The sequence below is a fragment of the Convolutriloba macropyga genome, chromosome 15 (assembly GCF_964194025.1).
Source record: "Convolutriloba macropyga chromosome 15, txConMacr16.3, whole genome shotgun sequence".
In the NCBI taxonomy this organism is placed as follows: Eukaryota; Metazoa; Xenacoelomorpha; order Acoela; family Convolutidae; genus Convolutriloba; species Convolutriloba macropyga.
Window position 1 is genome coordinate 14,656,604 of NC_134482.1, and position 26,055 is coordinate 14,682,658.

Genomic DNA, 26,055 nt, shown 5'->3' on the forward strand with positions numbered 1-26,055 from the left:
ATTCACTATGCAAGTGATGATCCTTGGGGTGATCACTCAAATCAAGTACATGTTTCAGCTGTTTAAGATCTTCGTATATATCATCCGTCTAAATTTCATAAAAGAGAGAATCAGTGTCACGATACATCACTCGAGCTTTTTTGTCAAACAAAGGCCCCATTTCTTCATAATGAAACCTGTACAGGTGTAGTTTTGACAGATCCAAAATAGCAGCACCCAGAAAAGTTGGTTTTTTCCACTTGATCTCTTTCTGGCTGAGAGTGATCCCAACAAGGTTCTCTCGAAATATAGTGAACTTCTCAAAATTGTAATTGTTGCAATAAAATTTTGCTTTTTCCTCATTTTCAACAAATACCATTTTGTAACGACATCTCAAATTTTCCATCGTTTTTCCGAAGCTTGAATTGTTCAACAGTTTGAAAAAGTTCTTTTCAAAGGTGCTGATACCGGGTTGTTGTCGCAACTTTGTATTCTGCTCAATATAGCACTTCATAAAGTCACTCTGGTTGAACTTTAGAGTCTTATGTAGTCTGGTTACTTGGAGCCCCTGTTGACAATAAAATTTCAGAACTGAATAATGACATGCATAATTCTGCTTTGACTGAAGCGTTTCCAGAAGCTTTGGGATATGACTGGTCTTGTTTCCCAATTCTACTTGATACTGAGAAAGCATCTCAGCATCGATTTTTAATTTCTCAGCAGCCAGAGGGAAATCATTGTGACAGTCATGTAAGTTGCTACGATATTTCAGATCAACCATTACAAAGTACCCAACATCACTTTCGTCAGACGTTTGCATGATCTTGTCCAAGCTGATGTCTGACCATTCAAATCCTCCGGTTGGCAGTTTTATCATCATTGTTTCATCGTATAAGTTAACGATATCAAGAAAAAGTCCATACGTACTTGGTTTTCCTTCATCAAAGTCATGCAAGTATTTGTTGTTTGCTTTCATATACCGTTTTTCACCAATTCCATTCAATCCCCAACTGATGGCTCTCTCACAAAACAACAGTATATCTATATCACAGAGCAAGTCCAATTTCACTTTAGTTGTTTTCAGCATTGCATCCCATGAAATATTAGGTGAACTATAGTAATAACAGGGGTCTAATCCATATACCTGATCAAACAGTCTCCAGCATTTTTCAAACACGTCAGCGAGAAAATTGACATCAATTTTGAGGTACAACATGGGATAGTCACCAAAGTTTTTGCAGCCAAACATATTCCAAACTTTGTTAGCATGTTGAACATCCTCCTCAGAAACATCAATTTGACCAGACAGTGAATTTATCCACTGATCACCATAATAAGGCAACGACTCTTCAAAGAGTTTCTCAAAGCTGTCGAGATACGAATATGGAAAAACTCCTTTCTTTTGCAAAAATTCGGCATGTTTTGGGAAATGTTTACATAATTGAATGTAGTCCTTTGTTTCGAGTGTTGTAGCCAGAGTTTCAAGACTTTCCGATAAAAAACGAAAGCTGTCCAGGAAACGAAATTCTTCGTATAGTAGCTTGTCATCTTTTGTTCTACCAACAGGAACAAAGAACGAGAATGAGTTGTAAGTCTCACTGTTGCGAGGTATTACTGTCAATTTTTCTTCCGAGCAAATTTCAATGTATTTCAGTAGATGATGTGCATCGTATTTGCTTAGTTTGTGGCAGAAAACTGGTGTAATGGTCTGCGTACGAAGCTTCAGATTGCAGCTGTTGTGTGCAACTCCGTATATTTCACCAGTAAAGTGATCATGATGGATTACTTTTTCATCGTTTCAACTCCTCTGACAAATAACACATCTTGTTCCCTGATCAATCATTCTCATTCGTTCTTCATCAGATATTATGAGACGTCGATGCTTCTGTTCTCTCTCGGAAATATATTTGGTGTTCTCTCTGAGCCACTGAAAAAACTCTTCGATGCATTTCTCACATTCAAAACTGTAATAATCACTTCCACCAGCTTTATCAACAGCACAAAAACCTATTGCTCAAGGATTCTGAGTTTCTTTGTTCAAGGTGTAGCTATTCTGGCGGCAGGTGTCATGCTTAAGGCTGACAGCCTCTGTGTCGGCATATATCACTAAGGGAACTGAAAACGTTTTATGCCAGTTTGTAAATTCAATTTTTGAGTCTTCCGTTGGCATAGTAATATGAACAGCTTTATGCTCCCCACATAAATCCAAATGTTTTTCCAGTGCCGTTGAATTCCAAAATCCGTGAAGGCAACGTTCGCAGTACTTTTACCGGTTATGATTCCTTTTTCCAAACTGCCGAGCCATGAAAGCGTGAAAGTTTGTTATCAAGCAGTAATGACTAGTAAGTCCATCAGTCAGCAGCAACAAAGGAATAACTTTATGTGTACCCTTTCCAGACAAGTAAAGCGGCAAAACTTTGTTTTTCTCAAAACCAAAAAAATTAATTCCAATATTGTTTTGCTTTTCAAACTTTGGAACATCCGTTAAGGTAATCGGGAACTCGATATTATCAAAATTCAGTTTGTGCAAACTTGGCTTGTATTTGTTTTGCCGATTTTTGTTCTCCTTCTGTGGAAACAGTGCTGCAAGGACTGAATATGCAAAACATTTGTTATCATTGTTTCGTGTATTTAGGAGAAAATGGCTTCCAACTAAAGCGGATGGTGTAGCAATGTAACTGCTTCCTCTGATAGGTTTAAATTTGTTAATGTTGATATCCAAGTGATCAATTTTCCGAACAACAAATTCACTTCCGCGGGTTGAGAAAATTTAGATTGAATTGTTCATTTGATCAACCATTTCAAAAATTTCATCATCTGATAGTTCTGTTGTTAGAACTTTCGACTTTGTGTTTGCATGACAGCCTACTTTGGTGTTATCTCAGGGTTTCAACATCTGTACAAAAACAGAGAGCTGAATTTTCAAAGGTCCACGCTCTGTTATTTTGTTTCTCACGAAAATTTTCAGATCTGTCATATGCTCCGTAACCAAACTAAAGACATCAATTTGGTTGTCCGCTTGTAATCTGAATGTAATCTGAACGACTGGAAGAATTTTTCGATCGCATGTTTAGCCTTTTGTTGCTCAATCTTGCTTTTAACTTTCTCTGGAGCCTCTGTGTGAGTATCATGAGCATCATCCTCATGTCTAGCACACGATGAAGTGTCGCCATAAATTTGTGTACAATGCTTGAACTTTGTGTACGTCTGACATCCATGAACTGTTTTCAAATGACGGATTACATTTCTGCTCGCTGTGAATTTGCTACCACAAATTCCACATAGCTTGCTGTTTTTTCATATTTTGTGTTATGCTCCTTCTCCATAGGCTGTAATAGCTTCTGCTTCTTGTTGTACTTCTTCAAGAACTCGTCACAGTTGAAAGTCTTCATCTAAAACAAAACAGGTATATCAATATTTGATTACTGATTAACACTTTGAAAAAACCTTCTAAAAAGACTAATCCACGGACCATATATAGTAAATTAAACCATACAAGAAATTTAAACACTTAACCTATTCACTTAAAATTCCTAAGAAATACTATCTATGAAATCAGTGTTTCAATTGATCTTGACCTTGTATAAGCTTTTGTGGTTTTTAAATTTTGTGAGCTCAAAAGGAATGACCTGATTGAAATTCACTCTAACACAAATAATCATGGAAACAATAAGTGTACAATTGATTTTAAAAATTCCGAAAAAATGAGCCAGTTTTTTTAGAGAAGAATCAGTAATTTAAGGAAAAGCGAATATATATATAGACGTTTTGCTTTGTATTTTTCTAACTTTAAAGTGCAGTTAGAAAATTTGGTTCTAATGAAAAAAATAGAAACTTACACTTCTAATTTGTTTGAAATATTGTGCCTGCAAAAAATTTATTTTGAACACAATTTGCTTGACTCCAATCAAAGCGACTGGTTTGCAGTTGTTGAATGCTTTAAAATGATTTATCTAACTAAATAACCTGCTTTTATAGTTTTCGTTTGCTTTTAATTTTTCCATCAAATATTTACATGTATCAATTTTTTTTGTTTGGTTACGCGTAAACCTCTTCAATGAAGGGGAAACTTTACCGTTTGAAAACTTTTTTTACTATAGTTTTTGCAGGTGATCCCAAATTCTGGCAAATATTAGATAGGAATGCAGTTTTGTATGGCAAAAAATACTTTCAAAATATACTGGGCTCATACTGATGAAATAATCGGAGATTGAAACACAAAAACAATGTAGTCCTCCGTTTTCTTTTCCGAAATTTGGTGTTTTTTTTTGTTTAGGATTAAAAAAGTCGGAAACTCACTATATTGCAACCACTTGCAACAACTAGATTCAAGTATATTATAAGATTAAGCTTACTTCCCTAAGATTTTTTGTTGTTAAGTTTTTAAAAATCAGTACTAATTCATTGAGAAAAAAAGAACGACTGATCTGTAGTTGATGAAAGCTTCAAAATGAATATTTCTACAGCAAGGATTGTTTTTATAGTACTCCTGTGACTATAAAATCTGTTTGAATTTTTGCTTGTTGAATTGATTTTTCTATTTTAGTGGACCCAGTGCACCTAGGCTAAATTCAAGATAAGGAACTAATGTTTTTTATGGCAGTTTTGGCAATTTGTTTTAATAAACTTGGTTTTTGTATTTGAATAGAAGTTGGCTGTATAGTTGCTTAAAGTTTCCAACTGACTTTTTCTACTTGATTTTTTCTGAGTTGCTTTAAAAACTGTCACACAAATATTTTACTTACAGACAAATATGTTCTCAATGAAGTGTGACAGAATCAAATCGTTGGCAATTTGGGTTGCTTTTTTAATGCTTTTGAAGTTCAATAAAAAATTTGATAAAAGCAATTTCTACATGCAGTATGACAAAAAAATTGACTGAATTCTCAAAACTGATGATCGTGACCTCGGTGCTCAAAACGAATTTTCACAAAAGTCAACTGAGAACATTTTTGTGGTTGACGAACACAATTAATTCAACAGTAACCAATTGTTGACACTGAAGAGCAAATCAGGTTTTACATATCAAATATCATAGCACACTAATTTATTATCGTACCTTGCAGGATCACGAATTTTAGCTAAAGTTGACGAAAACCGAACACATTAAGAAAGCGTCGAAATTCATATAGTTGTCTCAAATTCTTTTCCAAGAAAACAAATGTTTTTCAGTTTTGCTTCATCTGGTAAATTTATCATAAATTTCGAGTAGATTGTAAAAGAGCTAAATAGTTTCCTGAAGCATAAATAAGCAACATTATTGGATTGTAGTTTTGTGATTTTTAATCGCCGCTTTTTATAGCATGGGAAAAAACAGGCTTTTTTGGTAACGCATAGCATATTTTACCATGCTGATCTTTGTCATACCAATCAAGATTCTGTTTCTGGTCATTTTATTTTGTCAGTTTAACGAAATTTTAACCTCGCAGATCCTCGCACTCAAAATGATATAATGTAAAACAGATGCTGAAATTTTCGGTTGATTACGAAATATGCAACTATTATCTAAATAAATATTTTTGGTTCTGTAAATTGGTTGAAAATTAATGTTACTGCAGATACATATGTAGTACATAACGTTCATAGTTCAGACTGTAATTTTGACAAAATTCTTGTTGTTGAATTTCTTTTTTGGTGCTGCCAAACGAATCAGCACTCTAAAAAAATGCTTCTTCAACAAAATGGTCTGAACGTTTTTAATTTAGTTTCTCATTCAAAAACAAAAATAGAGAAAATATGTCTGAGTTTATGACATCTAATAAGAACTAGTTTGCTTCTACGGACTGCTGGAAACGTTTATTAACTGCTTAAGGATGGTTTTGAAGAACAACCTCAACAGTAAATTATGAGTAGTTATTTATTGATAAGAAAGTATTGATAAAAATAATGTTCACAAATTTTTATCTCAAATTTTCTTTGATTTTAAAATTAAAATAGATGAACTCTTTGGTATGTTTTTGTTCTCATATAAATTTCACAAATGTACAGCCTCTAGGAAGTAATTTAGTTTTGTTTAAATATAAGTGAAAGTCTCTAGAAAAGCGCATAGCGGTTTTACTGACCTTTGAAAGTTTCGGTTAAAAACTTTAAAAAAAATTTCCTACAAGAAAGGTTTTTTGGGCTTAAAATCTCTGATGACTCATTGACACGTTTTGAAATTTTTCTGGACAATTTTAGTTATGTTTTAGAGTACAAACGGAATTTAGGAGGAAATTTTGGTTGCAATTAATGTTTGTAAACGGCCAACGATAAATAAATAAATAAATAAGACTATTAAGCAATTTTTTGTGCTTTTTGGGACCGTTATTTAAATCAAGTAGAATGAAATCTAGCCTGCAAAATAAGTTTAAGCGAGAAATCGTTGCTATGGTTGAGGAACTTTGATTTAATGACAGATTTATTTCGATATTTGCTTTATAAATCTCAAGTAAGAAAGTTTTGTTGTCAATCCATTTTTTTTTCACAGATGTGAAGTGAGAGAAAATTAAACAAAAGAGCTTTTGGAGAATTGTTTGGCGAGTTAATTTTTAAACCTAATTTTAAAAACTGCATAATTTTTTACCTAAGGAAAATTCCAATCAATAAACTGTTTTGTATTTCTAGTACACGCAAAAAAAATGTTCAGTTGACTTTTGATTTGTCATATACATTTTGTAAGGGCAAAATTCATATCTTTTAACCTAATTTTGCTTCCCTATTGTGATAACTTTTAATTTAGAAATTTTTCTTCAGGAATTGTACTTTAAGAGGGAAAAAATGATGTATAATTGACCTTTGATGACTCATACATATGTTAAATGAGGGAAATTGATGTTTTTTAAAAAGATTTTGTGTTAGTTTTTACTATTAGAAAAAATTTTCCTTAAGAATTTTTTTTCTCTAGGACTTGTACATTAGGAGGGAAAAAATGATGCACAATTGACCTTTGATGACTAATACATATGTTATGTGCGCAAAATTGATGTTTTTTAAGGTAGTTTTGTGTTAGTTTTCACTAATGGAACAACTTTTCCTAAAGAAGCTTTTCTCTAGAACTTGTACATTAAGAGGAAAAAATGATGTACAATTGACCTTTGATGACTCATACATATATTATGTGAGCAAAATTGATGTTTTTTAAAGTAGTTTTGTGTTAGTATTTACTAACAGTTTTGAAGTAGTTTTGAAAGTAGTTTTGCGTTAGTTTTCAATATTTTAAAGTAGTTTTGCGTTAGTTTTCAATATTGGAACAACTTTTCCTTAAGAAACTTTTCTCTAGGACTTGTACATTAAGAGGAAAAAAAATGATGTACAATTGACCTTTGATGACTCATACATATGTTATGTGAGCAAAATTGATGTTTTTTAAAGTAGTTTCGTGTTAGTTTTCACTAATGGAACAACCTTTTCTTAAGAAATTTTTCTCTAGGGCTTGTACATTAAGAGGAAAAAAATGATGTACAATTGACATTTGATGACTCATACATATGTTATCTGAGCAAAATTGATGTTTTTTAAAGTAGTTTTGTGTTAGTTTTTACTATTGGAACAACTTTTCCTTAAGAAAAGTTTCTCTGGGACTTGTACATTAAGAGGAAAAAATGATGTACAATTGACCTTTGATGACTCATACATATGTTATGTGAGCAAAAGTGATGTTTTTTAAAGTAGTTTTGTGTTAGTTTTCACTAATGGAACAACCCTTTCCTTAAGAAATTTTTCTCTAGGACTTGTACTTTAAGAGGAAAAAAATGATGTACAATTGACCTTTGATGACTCATACATATGTTATGTGAGCAAAAGTGATGTTTTTTAAAGTAGTTTTGTGTTAGTTTTCACTAATGCAACAACTTTTTCTTAAGAAACTTTTCTCTAAGACTTGTACATTAAGAGGAAAAAATGATGTACAATTGACCTTTGATGACTCATACATATATTATGTGAGCAAAATTGATGTTTTTTAAAGTAGTTTTGCGTTAGTTTTCACTATTGGAACAACTTTTCCTTAAGAAATTTTTCTCTAGGACTTGTACATTAAGAGGAAAAAAATGATGTACAATTGACCTTTGATGACTCATACATATGTTATGTGAGCAAAAGTGATGTTTTTTAAAGTAGTTTTGTGTTAGTTTTCACTAATGGAACAACTTTTCCTTAAGAAACTTTTCTCTAGGACTTGTACATTAAGAGGAAAAAATGATGTACAAATGACCTTTGATGACTCATACATATATTATGTGACCAAAATTGATGTTTTTTAAAGTAGCTTTGCGTTAGTTTTCACTATTGGAACAACTTTTCCTTAAGAAACTTTTCTCTAGGACTTCTACATTAAGAGGAAAAAAATGATGTACAATTGACCTTTGATGACTCATACATATGTTATGTGAGCAAAAGTGATGTTTTTTAAAGTAGTTTTGTGTTAGTTTTCACTAATGGAACAACCTTTTCTTAAGAAATTTTTCTCTAGGGCTTGTACATTAAGAGGAAAAAAATGATGTGCAATTGACATTTGATGACTCATACATATGTTATGTGAGCAAAATTGATGTTTTTTAAAGTAGTTTTGTGTTAGTATTTACTATTGGAACAACTTTTCCTTAAGAAAAAGTTCTCTGGGACTTGTACATTAAGAGGAAAAAATGATGTACAATTGACCTTTGATGACTCATATATATGTTACGTGAGCAAAATTAATGTTTTTTAAAGTAGTTTTGTGTTAGTTTTCACTAATTGAACAACTTTTCCTTAAGAAAATTTTCTCTAGGACTTTTACATTTAGAGGAAAAAATGATGTACAATTGACCTTCGATGACTCATACATATGTTATGTGAGCAAAATTGATGTTTTTTAAAGTAGTTTTGTTTAAAGTTTCACTAATGGAACAATTTTTCCTTAAGAAACTTTTCTCTAGGACCTGTACATTAAGAGGGAAAAAATGTTGTACAATTGACATTTAATGACTCTTATATGCATTATGTGAGCAAAAATGATGGTTTTTAAAGTAGTTTTGTGCTAGTTTTCACTAATGGAACAACCTTTTCTTAAGAAATTTTTCTCTAGGGCTTGTACATTAAGAGGAAAAAGTGATGTACAATTAACCTTTGATGACTCATATATATCTTATGCGAGCAAAATTGATGTTTTTTAAAGTAGTTTTGTGTTAGTTTTTACTATTGGACCAACTTTTCCTTAAGAAACTTTTCCCTGGGAATTGTACATTAAGAGGAAAAAATGATGTACAATTGACCTTTAATGACTCATACATATGTTATGTGAGCAAAATTTTTGTCTTTTGAAGTAGTTTTGTGTTAGTTTTCACTAATGGAACAATTTTTCCTTAAGAAACTTTTCTCTAGGACTTGTACATTAGGAGGAAAAAAATGATGTACAATTGACCTTTGATGACTCATATATATGTTATGCGAGCAAAATTGATGTTTTTTAAAGTAGTTTTGTGTTAGTTTTCACTAATGGAACAACTTTTCCTCAAGAAACTTTTCTCTGGGACTTGTAAATTAAGAGGAAAATAATGATGTACAATTGACCTTCGATGACTCATATATATGTTATGTGAGCAAAAATGGTGTTTTTCAAAGTAGTTTTGTGTTAGTTTTCGCTAATGGAACAACTTTTCCTTAAAAAACTATTCTCTAGGACTTCTACATTAAGAGGAAAAAAATGATGTACAATTGACCTTTGATGACTCATACATATGTTATGTGAGCAAAAGTGATGTTTTTTAAAGTAGTTTTGTGTTAGTTTTCACTAATGGAACAACCTTTTCTTAAGAAATTTTTCTCTAGGGCTTGTACATTAAGAGGAAAAAAATGATGTGCAATTGACATTTGATGACTCATACATATGTTATGTGAGCAAAATTGATGTTTTTTAAAGTAATTTTGTGTTAGTATTTACTATTGGAACAACTTTTCCTTAAGAAAAAGTTCTCTGGGACTTGTACATTAAGAGGAAAAAATGATGTACAATTGACATTTGATGACTCATATATATGTTACGTGAGCAAAATTAATGTTTTTTAAAGTAGTTTTGTGTTAGTTTTCACTAATTGAACAACTTTTCCTTAAGAAACTTTTCTCTAGGACTTTTACATTTAGAGGAAAAAATGATGTACAATTGACCTTCGATGACTCATACATATGTTATGTGAGCAAAATTGATGTTTTTTAAAGTAGTTTTGTTTAAAGTTTCACTAATGGAACAATTTTTCCTTAAGAAACTTTTCTCTAGGACCTGTACATTAAGAGGGAAAAAATGTTGTACAATTGACATTTAATGACTCTTATATGCATTATGTGAGCAAAAATGATGGTTTTTAAAGTAGTTTTGTGCTAGTTTTCACTAATGGAACAACCTTTTCTTAAGAAATTTTTCTCTAGAGCTTGTACATTAAGAGGAAAAAGTGATGTACAATTAACCTTTGATGACTCATATATATCTTATGCGAGCAAAATTGATGTTTTTTAAAGTAGTTTTGTGTTAGTTTTTACTATTGGACCAACTTTTCCTTAAGAAACTTTTCTCTGGGAATTGTACATTAAGAGGAAAAAATGATGTACAATTGACCTTTGATGACTCATACATATGTTATTTGAGCAAAATTGATGTTTTTTAAAGTAGTTTTGTGTTAGTTTTCACTAATGGAACAACTTTTCCTCAAGAAACTTTTCTCTGGGACTTGTAAATTAAGAGGAAAATAATGATGTACAATTGACCTTTGATGACTCATATATATGTTATGTGAGCAAAAATGGTGTTTTTCAAAGTAGTTTTGTGTTAGTTTTCACTATTGGAACAACTTTTCCTTAAGAAACTTTTCTCTAGGACTTCTACATTAAGAGGAAAAAAATGATTTACAATTGACCTTTGATGACTCATACATATGTTATGTGAGCAAAATTGATGTTTTTTAAAGTAGTTTTGTGTTAGTATTTACTATTGGAACAACTTTTCCTTAAGAAAAAGTTCTCTGGGACTTGTACATTAAGAGGAAAAAATGATGTACAATTGACCTTTGATGACTCATATATATGTTACGTGAGCAAAATTAATGTTTTTTAAAGTAGTTTTGTGTTAGTTTTCACTAATTGAACAACTTTTCCTTAAGAAAGTTTTCTCTAGGACTTTTACATTTAGAGGAAAAAATGATGTACAATTGACCTTCGATGACTCATACATATGTTATGTGAGCAAAATTGATGTTTTTTAAAGTAGTTTTGTTTAAAGTTTCACTAATGGAACAATTTTTCCTTAAGAAACTTTTCTCTAGGACCTGTACATTAAGAGGGAAAAAATGTTGTACAATTGACATTTAATGACTCTTATATGCATTATGTGAGCAAAAATGATGGTTTTTAAAGTAGTTTTGTGCTAGTTTTCACTAATGGAACAACCTTTTCTTAAGAAATTTTTCTCTAGGGCTTGTACATTAAGAGGAAAAAGTGATGTACAATTAACCTTTGATGACTCATATGTATGTTATGTGAGCAAAAATGGTGTTTTTCAAAGTAGTTTTGTGTTAGTTTTCGCTAATGGAACAACTTTTCCTTAAAAAACTATTCTCTAGGACTTTTACATTAAGAGGAATAAAATGATGTACAATTGACCTTTGATGACTCATACATATGTTATGTGAGCAAAAGTGATGTTTTTTAAAGTAGTTTTGTGTTAGTTTTCACTAATGGAACAACCTTTTCTTAAGAAATTTTTCTCTAGGGCTTGTACATTAAGAGGAAAAAAATGATGTGCAATTGACATTTGATGACTCATACATATGTTATGTGAGCAAAAGTGATGTTTTTTAAAGTAGTTTTGTGTTAGTTTTCACTAATGGAACAACCTTTTCTTAAGAAATTTTTCTCTAGGGCTTGTACATTAAGAGGAAAAAAATGATGTGCAATTGACATTTGATGACTCATACATATGTTATGTGAGCAAAATTGATGTTTTTTAAAGTAGTTTTGTGTTAGTATTTACTATTGGAACAACTTTTCCTTAAGAAAAAGTTCTCTGGGACTTGTACATTAAGAGGAAAAAATGATGTACAATTGACCTTTGATGACTCATATATATGTTACGTGAGCAAAATTAATGTTTTTTAAAGTAGTTTTGTGTTAGTTTTCACTAATTGAACAACTTTTCCTTAAGAAACTTTTCTCTAGGACTTTTACATTTAGAGGAAAAAATGATGTACAATTGACCTTCGATGACTCATACATATGTTATGTGAGCAAAATTGATGTTTTTTAAAGTAGTTTTGTTTAAAGTTTCACTAATGGAACAATTTTTCCTTAAGAAACTTTTCTCTAGGACCTGTACATTAAGAGGGAAAAAATGTTGTACAATTGACATTTAATGACTCTTATATGCATTATGTGAGCAAAAATGATGGTTTTTAAAGTAGTTTTGTGCTAGTTTTCACTAATGGAACAACCTTTTCTTAAGAAATTTTTCTCTAGGGCTTGTACATTAAGAGGAAAAAGTGATGTACAATTAAAATTTGATGACTCATATATATCTTATGCGAGCAAAATTGATGTTTTTAAAGTAGTTTTGTGTTAGTTTTTACTATTGGACCAACTTTTCCTTAAGAAACTTTTCTCTGGGAATTGTACATTAAGAGGAAAAAATGATGTACAATTGACCTTTGATGACTCATACATATGTTATGTGAGCAAAATTGATGTTTTTTAAAGTAGTTTTGTGTTAGTTTTCACTAATGGAACAACTTTTCCTCAAGAAACTTTTCTCTGGGACTTGTAAATTAAGAGGAAAATAATGATGTACAATTGACCTTTGATGACTCATATATATGTTATGTGAGCAAAAATGGTGTTTTTCAAAGTAGTTTTGTGTTAGTTTTCACTATTGGAACAACTTTTCCTTAAGAAACTTTTCTCTAGGACTTCTACATTAAGAGGAACAAAATGATGTACAATTGACCTTTGATGACTCATACATATGTTATGTGAGCAAAAGTGATGTTTTTTAAAGTAGTTTTGTGTTAGTTTTCACTAATGGAACAACCTTTTCTTAAGAAATTTTTCTCTAGGGCTTGTACATTAAGAGGAAAAAAATGATGTGCAATTGACATTTGATGACTCATACATATGTTATGTGAGCAAAATTGATGTTTTTTAAAGTAGTTTTGTGTTAGTTTTTACTATTGGACCAACTTTTCCTTAAGAAACTTTTCTCTGGGAATTGTACATTAAGAGGAAAAAATGATGTACAATTGACCTTTGATGACTCATACATATGTTATGTGAGCAAAATTGATGTTTTTTAAAGTAGTTTTGTGTTAGTTTTCACTAATGGAACAACTTTTCCTCAAGAAACTTTTCTCTGGGACTTGTAAATTAAGAGGAAAATAATGATGTACAATTGACCTTCGATGACTCATACATATGTTATGTGAGCAAAATTGATGTTTTTTAAAGTAGTTTTGTTTAAAGTTTCACTAATGGAACAATTTTTCCTTAAGAAACTTTTCTCTAGGACCTGTACATTAAGAGGGAAAAAATGTTGTACAATTGACATTTAATGACTCTTATATGCATTATGTGAGCAAAAATGATGGTTTTTAAAGTAGTTTTGTGCTAGTTTTCACTAATGGAACAACCTTTTCTTAAGAAATTTTTCTCTAGGGCTTGTACATTAAGAGGAAAAAGTGATGTACAATTAACCTTTGATGACTCATATATATCTTATGCGAGCAAAATTGATGTTTTTTAAAGTAGTTTTGTGTTAGTTTTTACTATTGGACCAACTTTTCCTTAAGAAACTTTTCTCTGGGAATTGTACATTAAGAGGAAAAAATGATGTACAATTGACCTTTGATGACTCATACATATGTTATGTGAGCAAAATTTTTGTCTTTTGAAGTAGTTTTGTGTTAGTTTTCACTAATGGAACAATTTTTCCTTAAGAAACTTTTCTCTAGGACTTGTACATTAGGAGGAAAAAATGATGTACAATTGACCTTTGATGACTCATATATATGTTATGCGAGCAAAATTGATGTTTTTTAAAGTAGTTTTGTGTTAGTTTTCACTAATGGAACAACTTTTCCTCAAGAAACTTTTCTCTGGGACTTGTAAATTAAGAGGAAAATAATGATGTACAATTGACCTTTGATGACTCATATATATGTTATGTGAGCAAAAATGGTGTTTTTCAAAGTAGTTTTGTGTTAGTTTTCGCTAATGGAACAACTTTTCCTTAAAAAACTATTCTCTAGGACTTTTACATTAAGAGGAATAAAATGATGTACAATTGACCTTTGATGACTCATACATATGTTATGTGAGCAAAATTGATGTTTTTTAAAGTAGTTTTGTGTTAGTTTTCACTAATGGAACAACGTTTCCTCAAGAAACTTTTCTCTGGGACTTGTACATTAAGAGGAAAAAAATGATGTACAATTGACCTTTGATGACTCATATATATGTTTTGTGAGCAAAATTGTTGTTTTTTAAAGTAGTTTCGTGTTAGTTTTCACTGATGGAACAATTTTTCCTTAAGAAACGTTTCTCTAGGACTTGTACATTAAGAGGAAAAAAGTGACGTACAATTGACATTTGATGACTCATACATATGTTATGTGAACAAAATTGACGTTTTTTAAAGTAGTTTTGTGTTAGTTTTCACTAATGGAACAACTTTTCCTTAAGAAATTTTCTCGAGAACTTTTATATTAAGAGATAAAAAGTGATGTACAATTGACCTTTGATTACTCTTATATATGTTATGTGAGCAAAAAGGATGTTTTTTAAAGTAGTTTTGTGTTAGTTTTTACTAATGGAACAACTTTTCCCTAAAAAACTTTTCTCTGGGACTTGTACATTAAGAGGGAAAAAATGATGTACAATTGACCTTTGATGACTCATATATATGTTATGTGAGCAAAATTGATGTTTTTTAAAGTAGTTTCGTGTTAGTTTTCAATAAAGGAACAACTTTTCCTTAAGAAACTTTTCTCTAGGACTTTTACATTAGGAGGAAAAAAATGATGTACAATTGAACTTTGATGACTCATACACATGTTATGTGAGCAAAATTGATGTTTTTTAAAGTAGTTTTGTGTTAGTTTTCACTAATGGAACAACTTTTCCTTAAGAAACTTTTCTCTGGGACTTGTACATTAAGAGGAAAAAATGATATACAATTGACCTTTGATTACTCATATATATGTTATGTGAGCAAAAATGATGTTTTTAAAGTAGTTTTGTGTTAGTTTTCACTAATGGAACAACTTCTCCTTAAGAAACTTTTCTCCGGAACTTGTACATTAAGAGGAAAAAATGATGTACAATTGACCTTTGATTACTCATATATATGTTATGTGAGCGAAAAAGATGTTTTTTAAAGTAGTTTTGTGTTAGTTTTCACTAATGGAACAACTTTTACTTAAGAAACTTTTCTCTGGGACTTGTACATTAAGAGGAAGAAAATGATGTACAACTGACCTTTGATGACTCATACATATGTTATGTGAGCAAAATTGATGTTTTTTAAAGTAGTTTCGTGTTAGTTTTCACACATGGAACAACTTTTCCTTGAGAAACCTTTCTCTAGGACTTGTACATTAAGAGGAAAAAAATGAAGTACCATTGACCTTTGATGACTCATATGTATATTATGTGAGCAAAATTGATGTTTTTCGACTACCATGTTTTGATCCGTGGATGAGTTATATAGGTTGAAATGATGGCGGAGATAAATGATAATTAAAGAAGTTTTTTAACTTACTTTGCACAAGTTTTCTGTTTTGAACCACTCCTCTTGCTTAGGGATTTTTGATGCGCTCTGATGGACAAACAAAATGCTGTTCCTCTGGTTTCCAGATGTTCTCTTTCTTTTGCTTCCTTATGCCAATTTGTTTTTGAAGCGCTTGGAATTCAAACAAGGTTTTTTCGTCTTTTGTGTCTTTGTATTCTCTGCAACCAAAGTGACAAGATGTTATTACATCCAACTGTTCTCCTTGACACTACTCGTTTTTCTGATAGATCCTTCAAAACTAAAAACAAGATGTTTCTATACTTTTCGGATTCCTCAAGGACTTCGTTTTGACTTCTTAGTATAACTTCAAATGATGATTTCTTTTCAAATGATGAATTAACCTGATTTAAAATGCGGGGGGTAGAAGTTAATCTCAACTTGTGTTCTTTCTAATCGAAGATTGTCTTCCCTGTCAAAAACCACTGATCTTTGGTGGACAAAACAACAGTTGATGAGGTCAAATTTTCAGAAAATTTTTATCTTTCAGAATGCTTTTTTTGTTCCTTTTTTACATAAATTCTATTGAAGAATCAATTACTTCCTTTTATCGTGTTCGAACTTGTTGTTTTCGGATACGAAGTTCGTCAAAACGTAATACGTCTGAATCATATGGTTTATTGTGTAATAAATGAAAGGGAAGTCTATTAACAGTCTGAGCTAGACGAGTTCGAGTTCGAGTTTGAGTTTGTGTTCTAAAAATAGCCCTTAGATAATAATTTCATCAGAAAGTAGAACGCTTCCTACCCAGACGTTTCACATGTAGTTAAAAAATAAAATCTTCAACGTGAGACTGGATACGCAATACCAATACATAGATTATTCACATTAGACACCCAGATTTCTGCTACTGCGCAAAAGTGTTCACTGGGTTTATAGCCCCGCAAACGTTTGCATACAAACAATCTTCTTCACAGGGTTTAAATATCCCTTATAAACTTATAAACTTGTGTGCTTCAAAGTTGCGTATGCAGGAATTAACCCTGATTACGCAATACCAATATATAGTTTATTCACATTAGAAGCCCAGATTTCTACGCAAAAGTGTTCATGACAAATATAGAGTGAATTTAACGCCCTTAGGCATTTGCCGGGTTTACAGACAATATTCTCCACAATGTGTTTATATACCTTATTAAAGAGTCAAGCCAACATGTCCTGTTCAAAAAGGTAAGTCCATTAAATTTTCAGGCAACAATCCTAACATACAGGGAATAATTGCCAAGAACTTTCCATCCGCGCGCATGATCGAACATGTTTGGGTGAAATCAGCCAAAAAGTGGCCTCAGGTGTATACATTTCTTGCTACTTTCATTTCTAAAATTTTGCAATCAAAATTATCTGTCCAATAGATTTTCAACGATTTGTTGTACTAAGCGTCCGTCTGATACCTTTCATCTCATTTAATGACTAATAAATCGAGCACTATTAAGTTTGGATACTCGTTTTTAAATTTTATCCCATGTGCAGTCTAATGCACGTACGCAAAAGTAATTGGTAATCTTTTCGAGAACTTTTTGGGGAAAAAGAAAAAAAAGAATACCCGGGCCGAGGAATTAGGCCAAAATTATATAAGATCAGCGGCAACTAGCGTTGACAAGTCGGAAAATTCACCGCAATTTTCTTACATAATTTTGCGTTGAATGCGTTGAATTTAAAGACAAAAAATCAACGCATTCAGCGCAAAATTATGTAAGAAATGGCGGTGAATTTTCCAACTTGTCAACGCTAGTTGCAGCTGATCTTACATATTTAGCGTTGAAATTAGCGTAGATCTTACATAATTAGCGTTGAATTTAGCGTAGATCTTACATATTTTTGCGTTGAATTTAGCGTTGATCTTACAAAAAATCAACGCGTAGAACTCTGGGTGTGGCACTCGAACCACTGACCTCCTGTTTACTTGTCGCCTCTTCTACCTTTGCGCCACCGTACCTTGGTTTCTTTAAGAGCCGCAATCGTTATAAAGCGTAGATCTTACATATTTTGCGTTGAATTTAGCGTAGATCTTACATATTTTGCGTTGATTTTAGCGTAGACCTTACATATTTTGCATTGAATTTAGCGTAGAACTTGCATTTATTTCGTTCAATTTAGCCTAGATCTCACATATTTTTCGTTGAATTTAGCCGAGATCTTACATAATTTCAACGTATTCAACGCATTTATTATGTGAGAAGTACTGGGAAAAATTTAATTTTTTTTTAAGTTTTGAAGAAAATTTGAATTCCCAAAATGGTCTGAAATGGTTTTTGCACCGTAGGAGAGCAAATGGTTATTTTTTGCTGACTTCATTTTTCTCAATTGTGCAGTATAGGGGTCGAAACAGTAAAAAAATTAATTTTTCGAAAAAAACTTGAAAAATTTGAAATCTTCAAATGGTCTGAATTGGATTTTGCACTATAAAAGAGCACTAAAAAAGAGTTTTTCTGACTTCTTGTTACTCACCTTTGGAGTATCGGATTCGAAATAGTGAAAAAATTAATTTTTCGAAAAAACTTGAAAAAAATTTGAAATCGTAAAATGGTCTGAAACGGATTTTGCACTATAAAAGAGCACTAAAAAGTGATTTTTCTCACCTGTGCAGTATAGGGTCGAAACAGTTAAAAAATTAACTTTTTGAAAAATTAACTTTTTGGAACTCTCAATTGGATTTTGCACTATAAAAGAGCACTATAAAATGATTTATCTCTGATTTCACGTTCTCACCTTTGCAGCATAGGGGTCGAAACAGTGAAAATGATTTTTCGAAAAAAAAACCTGGAAAAGTTCTGAAGTCGTAAAATGGTCTCAAATGGATTTTGAACTATAAAAGAGCACTAAAAAGTGGTTTTTCGTTGACTTCGCTTTTCTCACCTATGAAGTATCGGGGTCGAAACAGTGAAAAAATTGACTTTTTGAAAAAAAAACTTGAAAAACTTTTGAAATCATAAAGTGGTCTGAAATGGAATTCAAAAAATTCAACCTTAAATTTGTAAGATCTAAGCCAAAATTTTACGCAAATTATGTAAGATTGATGTTGAAAGCGTTGAATTTATGGGAGATCTACGCTAAATACAGCGCTAAATATGTAAGGTCTACGCTAAAATTCAACGCTAAATGTGTAAGGTCTACGCCAAAATTCAACGCAAAATTATGTAAGATTAGCGTTGAATGCGTTGAATTTATGTAAGATCTACGCTAAATTCAACGCTAAATATGTAAGATCTACGCGAAAATTCAACGCTAAATATGTAAGATCTACGCCAAAATTCAACGCAAAATTATGTAAGATTGGCGTTGAATGCGTTGAATTCATGTAAGATCTACGTTAAATTCAACGCTAAATATGTAAGATCTACGCTAAAATTCAACGCTAAATATGTAAGATCTACGCCAAAATTCAACGCAAAATTATGTAAGATTGGCGTTGAATGCGTTGAATTCATGTAAGATCTACGTTAAATTCAACGCTAATTATGTAAGATCTACACTAAAATTGAACGCTAAATATGTAAGATCTACGCCAAAATTCAACGCAAAATTATGTAAGATTGGCAATGAATGCGTTGAATTTATGTAAGATCTACGCTAAATTCAACGCTAAATATGTAAGATCTACGCTAAAATTCAACGCTAAATATGTAAGATCTACGCCAAAATTCAACGCAAAATTATGTAAGATTGGCGTTGAATGCGTTGAATTTATGTAAGATCTACGCTAAATTCAACGCTAAATATGTAAGATCTACGCTAAAATTCAACGCTAAATATGTAAGATCTACGCCAAAATTCAACGCAAAATTATGTAAGATTGGCGTTGAATGCGTTGAGTTTATGTAATATCTACGCTCAAGCGTAGATCTTACATAAATTCAGCGCATTCAACGCCAATCTTACATAATTTTGCGTTTTTTACCGTTGACACTTCGGCCCGGGTACCATACAATTTTTTTGTCTACTGATCCAATCCATTGGGGTATTTTACTTATCACTTAATTCACAACGGCCATATTTAACATGAAATAAAATAATTTTGCTTCGAAGTAACGCAAATTGTCAAGAAAATGATTTTTTTTCTGAGATCAGAGACGTAATTGATATTGATCAATAGCTACAGAATTGGTACCAAGCAATGTTCTGTATAACAGTTTGGGCATTAGATAAGGCAGATTTACATTAATAACTGCCCTTGCTGTCCATTGCTATTCTCCATTATAAGATATGGTAGTACAACATTATATGAACAAATTTACGTACCCCAGTTTTGATGTTTAGATCCATTAAGTTTGGAAACTCAATAAAATAACTGATGAAATATTTTTGAGACTATGGTCTATTACAAGCATAATGGTTTTTCTCCAAGAATTTTAGTTTTTTTTAATTTTAGTTCAGATACTTTCCCAATTTTCCTGTTTCAGGGGAACATCGCATCTATCTAAATTGGATATTGAAAACTTTGAGAATCTTAGAACATCATTTCTCCCGCCTTTCGCGATTTGTTCAGTTTCTTAAACAGTGCGATTGTGTCGTTTTCACTGCACTCTTTGAACCATAGTTAACAATTTCATTCATTGCGATATTGGCTTCCATTCATTTATTTTGAAATTGACATTTGTTCTAGAAAAAAGTCGAATATGGGACGTTAAAGACGAAAATGTGCCCGTGTTTTAGGATATCAGGCAAAAGTTCGATTAGTTGAACGCAATTTTTGTAGCCGATTGGCAAAAGTTCCGATCAAATTATTGTCGGTAATAGAAGAATACAATTGAAACGCTTCAAGGCCATACTTTTAAATGGTTCTACTTCTTTTCACCTTGTAAACTCTGACGAAATAACAGAAGTTCGAAGGTAAATTCCAAGACGTTTTATCTCAGTATATAAAGCATTATAGCAACAACATATAAGCAACGTGTCAGTATTAACGATCAATGCAACAAGTGAAAACTTAGACGGCAAGGTTTTTTGGATGCTCTTTACTGGTTTTTTGTCTGATGTTATTGACGTAAAATCAGTTCGTATTCAATCGGCAATTGTCTAGAAAACCTAAAAATATTAAGCCAAAAACCAGCTTAATTGATACATATAGTGGTTATATTTACTTAAAATTAGGTTAAATGAACTTTTTCGGAACTTTCTACGTATATTATAACGTATTTATTTCTTATTTTAAAGATTGAAAATACTGATTCTGATTGGTTAGTATTATCCGTCCATTTACTACGTAACATCCTCCGGCCCGGAATAAGATGTTGGGAAAACTGGTACAAGTTTTACAAGCGGGCGGACGAGTGAACCGGTCGACGTACGTAAAACGGCGGAGCGCGCGACGCTATCGGAGCCGTAACGGAGATCCTCAATCTGAGCGGTTGGGTAGTAACCCCTAGGGATGGTTTCCTCAACTATCCAAACCAAGTCACCGGTCTTAAGGTGTTGTTCGGAAGGTGTCTGCCACTTAGAGCGTCGGCTCAGCGTCGGTACGTACTCTCTGATCCAACGGGACCAGATCGCATTAGCGTACGATTGCGCACGAGCCATTGCCGACAACAGACGGAATACCGGTAGAGTGTTCTCCTAAAAGAAAGTTGTTTGGCGTTATAGCGTTTAAATCGCATGGATCAGCGCTTACGGGTGCTAAAGGACGCGAATTGAGGGCATTCTCCACGAGACAAAAGGTAGTTTGCAGTGACTCATCCGTGAGGCGACGCCTGCCAAGAATAGTATACAACACGCGCTTGAAACTGCGTACCAACCTCTCCCAGATACGACCTTGATGTGGAGCGCTGGGTGGATTGAACATCCACTTTACGCCTTTGTGAGCGAGCTCGGCTGCAATGTTGACAACGTTACATTTTTCAAAACTTTCTCGGAGTTCTTTCTCCGCTCCAATAAAGTTAGTACCATTGTCGGAACAAATCAGGGCAGGTGTGACTCTACGTGACACAAACCGCTCAACTCCCATAACACAAGAACTGGTGTCCATGGATGTAACTATCTCGACATGGACAGCCCGAGTAGTGAGACAGATGAAGAGGAAGCCCCACCTTTTCTCAGTAGTACGGCGGACAGTAACATAGAATGGCCCAAAGTAGTCAACGCCAGTGTTCGTGAAGGGAGACGACTGGTAGGCAAGTCTCTCTTAAGGTAAGTCGGACATGATTGTTTGCATAGTTACAGCTTGGAATTCTCGGCATCTCAGGCAGTGTGCTTTGATGGAACGTAAAGACGATCTTAGTTTCAGTACTGTATAGTATTCCTGCACAATTGATCTTAGGTATTAAACGCCTTGATGAAAATGCTTTACGTGCGTATGTTCAAAGAACAGTTTTACAAAAGGATGACGGGCATCTAAGATGATTGGGTACTTGATGTTAAACCCAAGGAACGGATCAGCCTATTTGGACTAATAAACAGTGAATTTGGAGCAATTCAGCTACTCCGTTTAACAAAATTATTGTCATGAAGATCTTTTCTTTTGGTTGCAAAAGACTCTCCTTGCACCAAGTACTGTAGATGACGCTCGGCTGCGTCAAGCTCAGTAGGTTCAGTAATGCTACCATCGAGGGTACGGTAGCCGGCATGTTTCGGCAAAAGCCGGAGAACGTATGCGGCAATGCGCAAGTATTTTTGATAAGAACTAAACTTATCAAACGGAAGTAATGAAGGAACGGGAGTTGTTTGTTTTTTGACAGATGGAGCCACAGATACATTGTCTTCTATAGTGACGGCTTGGTTGACGCCATGTTTGATGTTATTAATGACGTCATAGTTCGGTACGAAAAGGAAAAGTGAATTAGTTAAGAAATGTGGACCTTTGACCCAACTGCTTAGTTGCAAAACTTCGGCGGACATTCCACGCGTGCCAGCGTCAGCGGGATTACCCTTAGTTGCGACGTGGTTCCATTGGTCAACGCTGGTATACTCCAAAATTTCACAAACGCGGTTTGCAACAAAGATTGGTTGCTTTTCATTAGAGTTAATCCACTGGAGAACGGTCGTGCTGTCTATCCACATGAATACTTGGTTAACAGTTGCAGTAAGTGCTTGTTTAAGTTCCCTTTTCAGTCGAGCGGCAAATAGAGCTGCTTGTAATTCGAGTTTTGGGACAGTCATTACTTTCAAACGCAAGCTCTGTTTTTCTTTGCCTGTATGAGTTTTTACTCGGGCTCGCAGAAATGCGACCGCACTGAAAATAGCCTGGGAACTGTCACCGAATATATGCAACTCTATATTATCAAAGGGTCCACTAAAGTAACTTCGAGGAATTTTGATGTTTTCAAGCTTTGGTAAGTCCGCACTCCAAATCAAAAATCTTCGAACCATGTCCTGTGGGAGCTCGTCATCCCATTGTTGTCCTGTGACACGCCAGATGTCTTTTAAGAGCAGTCGCGCACCGACGGTAAACGGTGCGACAAGACCAATGGGATCAAAGACTTTCGAGACAAGACTTAGGACCAAGCGTTGCGTGAGGGAATTGGTGATAGCGCAGCTTGTACCCCGACTCACAACTAAAATGTCATTAGTGTGGTCCCATTTAAGCCCAAGCACGTGCGATGAATCCTCTTGAAATGAAACAATAACCTTGGGCTCAGTAGATTGAGGAGAACCATCAATTCGATCAGCTAGATCTGGCACATTGCTTACAAACTTTGTAAACTTGAGCCCACCGAGATGGAGAAGATGTACCAATGCCTTCGATCTATTGATGGCTTTCTCCGGAGAGTCCACTGAGTCAAGGTAATCGTCCATGTAAAAGTTTTCAAGGACGGCTTTTGCAGCTTCGGGGTAAAACTTAGCATTGTCTCTCGCAGTGCGTTGCAGTGCAGAGTTGGCGCATGAAGGCGAGTCTTTAGCCCCGAATATGTGTCGCCTATATTGATACACTACAACGTTATTTGTGGTGTCCTCCCGCCACAGAAAGCGAAGTGATGGTTGATCTGATGGTAATACGCCAACCTGTAGAAACATTCCCTCGATGTCGGCAGAGACGGCATATGGATGTTGTCGGAAGCGAAGAAGTACGTAAACAAGGTTTTGGAGCAGATCAGGGCCAGTGAGCAAAGATTTATTCAGTGAGGCGCCATGAAATTTTGCTGCTCCATTGAGCACCCTACGCACCTTACCCGGTTTGTTCGGGTTTAAAACTGTCGGACCGGTTCTCAACCTTGTGAGCGTCAGGAACCTCAATTACATACCCCTTATTTAGATCTTCCTTGATGGTACTAGTATACTTCTCCCTAAGGACTTCAACCTTGTCCAATCGTTTTTCGAGAGACTTTAGTTGCACAAGAAAAAGTAATTATTTGGGAGCTGAGTGTTATCTGCTACCCACAGCATTCCGACATCGATCTCAAGCCATTGTGTACCGTCGTATTCTCGAGGATTTCGTGAGCCCTTGCGTCTGCTGCAGATCTTGAGTCGACCTGCCTGTTTGCCCCCGAAATGATTCAATGTCGTACCATGACTTTACTTGACTTGCTAACTCATTGTCATGTTCGATATTCACTTTAAAGCACGTTGAGGTTAAACAGAAACTTGATGGTAACGGACCGCTTAAGACCCAACCTATGGGTAAGCGTACGGCAACGGGTGAACGCTTCTCATCGGCAGAGAAGTATTCTAACGGGCGGATGGCATGATAGACATCTTGTCCGAGTATCATCTCAATGCCTTTATAGGAATATGTCACGGGATCAAGGACTGCTAAGTGTGGGTAAGTCTCTTGCAGGGCCTGTACATTGATTATATCGGAGGCGACGTTCAGACTCTTTTTAAGGAAAGGGTTGATGGCAAATGGTTCGAAATCTTGATGTTCTCATGGTTTCACAGTAACTTCAACAACCCTAGTATCAACTACTTCTTCGGTATTAATACCCTTGACCGTCAGCTTTGGTGCTTTACCGTGCAAACCGAGTCTCTCAGCGAGACTACTGGCCACACAAAGGTTACTGCAGGTGGTATCACACAAAACTAAGGCATTGGTTTCTACACCGGACAAGTTGACCAACTGCAATTCCGTTACCTGAAGGAGTCCCTTAACATCAGTAACAGATGACATTGTTGTGGTCTTAATAGACGGCTGTTGACTAGTGGTTGCTTTACTTTGACTTGTGTTGCCAGAAGGCTGAATGGTATTGGAATTTGTTGACTGTTTTCCTGGGAAAATCCTATCTGCTCCATGCAATAGTGTGTTATGCGAACTATTGCACCCCTCTGCTCGGCACTGTCTCGGTTGAGGGCACTGGCGGAATGTGTGCTTATCGCGTAAGCACGAAAAGCAAAGTTTATTATCCGCCACCAACTTAGCTCTCTGGGTAGGAGTTTTTTCCTTGAAAACTCGACAATCCCATAGCCGGTGGTTACCTTTGCATACAATACAGCGATAGTAAGTGTTTGTGGAAGAAGGTGGCATTTGCTTCTTTGTTTCCCTTTGTTGTGAATTTGACGCAAACACTTTTGAGGCTATTTTGGTCTTGGTTACTGAAGTGCTGTTCTCTTCAGGTATTGCCTTGGTTGCGCTTTGTTTCATAAGACCATGGGCCTCAGCCTTTTCCTTAAGCCAATCGTTAAAGTCATGGAGGGTAGGCTTAAACCAGTGCTTCTTAACCGTAAAGAGCGACCACGACTCTTTCATGTTTGGTGGTAACTTCTGTACCGCTTGGTTAAGTAGGGAAGCGCTCTTCAAGTCAGCATCATATGATAGTGACTTGAAAACCCCAACTGGATTTGGCTGCAGAATAGTTATTGATGTTATCACTATTGTGCATTTTAAGAGGCGGAAAATTGCTTATTTTATCCAAGTGTGCACTTACGACTGCCTGTGGCTGGCCAAATTTACGTTCTAAAGTCCTTAGTGCATCCTTGTACATTAAACCACAGTAAGCAAACTCGGCGATTGCAATATTTGCTTTACCGGTGACGAGTGTCTTAAAGTATGTCAATTTAACGTCATCAGTGAGCAATTGCGAGTCAATCGCGCTTTTGAATTGACCATACCACTCGTGCCATTGTAATGGATCGCCATTATACTGAGCAAGTTTCCATTCTGGCAAGGAGTCATTTTCTTGCTGGTTATTGCATCAGCCAACTCCCTAATCAATGACGCATTGTCCGGTAACGGAGGGGCAGGTGCAGACACCTGCGGACCACTCCAACTCAACGGAGTGGGCCCAACATAAGGGTATGTTGGCTGAAAAACCGGAGTGGCCAGACCAGGTACAATAATACTTGTAGTTGCAATCGGGTTTTCCTGATGTGTGCCGGATGGTGATTGCATATCAATCAAAAGGGGTGAATTCGAAAATATTTGTTGTGGAAAA

General features: G+C 34.3%; 1 protein-coding gene across 1 annotated transcript in view; it reads right to left on the reverse strand.

Moving 5' to 3' along the window:
- LOC142354099 (chymase-like) overlaps window positions 1–26,055 on the reverse strand; it is a 54,162-nt gene that overhangs the window by 21,617 nt on the left and 6,490 nt on the right. The window lies entirely within an intron of this gene.